Genomic DNA, 1,029 nt, shown 5'->3' with positions numbered 1-1,029 from the left:
GAGATAATATTAGAACTCAATGATTATCTTAATTATATTTTAGATTTTTTATATTTAAAATGAATGTTTATCTTGTATTTGATTATGTTTATCTGTAGTTAGTTACACGAATTTAAAAATGGAGCTTTAATAGGTTGTACTTACGCAAAATTACTTGTAAAATTGAATTTTAAGTAATATGCATCAATAAACAGTACTTCATGCATAAAAAATGATTTTTAAGATTTTTTGTCAAATGCTTTATAATATAGTATAGATAGTGTGATTTTCTTTTAGCTGTACAATCATTTAAAACTAGTATGATCTTTTTTCTTAATTGAAAATTATCTATTTAAAAAATAAAAAATAATAATGATGTGGATTGTTTTTTCTTATTTGGCATCTAAAAAAAAATACCGCATCAATAAAAACCTAATCATAATCAGCATTTGCAGATCATTAAGTAGCTCAGGCACTTATAAATTTGATATTTGACAACTGAAATACTAAAATAAGATTTTAGAAGTATGTTATTTAAAATATGAATCATGTTAAAGTACATTACTTTTTCATGTAATTTATAAAATGTAAATAAATCTTGTTTATTAAATTAACTAAGTGATAAACAATAATCAATAAGATTGAAAATAAAGAAAGTATTTGGTTTTATATAATACTAGAAGGGTACTCGMGCAATGCAACGAGATACATCTTGATTTTAATATTTTATTTTATTATTTATCTCAATCGACGTTATAATATGRTCTTWTGTGATTTTGAGAAAACAATGATGTTTTTATTTTTGAATAAAATATAAGTTTGAGGATATCATAAAAATTTGACAAAAATATATCGATATTAGTTCAAATTAACTATTCAAAATTTCTCATTTTTTGTGTAATTTTTTAATTCAATTTTTTATAATTTAGGTACAATAACGAACTAATTTATATTTGGTTTAATAATATAATTTCTTATAAAGATAATAATTATTTATTTTATTAGAACTCGATAATTATTCTAATTATATTTTAGATTTTTTATATTTTT

This window comes from Cynara cardunculus (assembly GCF_001531365.2).
Source record: "Cynara cardunculus var. scolymus isolate 2C chromosome LG 6, CcrdV1, whole genome shotgun sequence".
NCBI classification, from domain to species: Eukaryota; Viridiplantae; Streptophyta; class Magnoliopsida; order Asterales; family Asteraceae; genus Cynara; species Cynara cardunculus.
Note: the sequence above shows the minus strand (reverse complement) of the source record.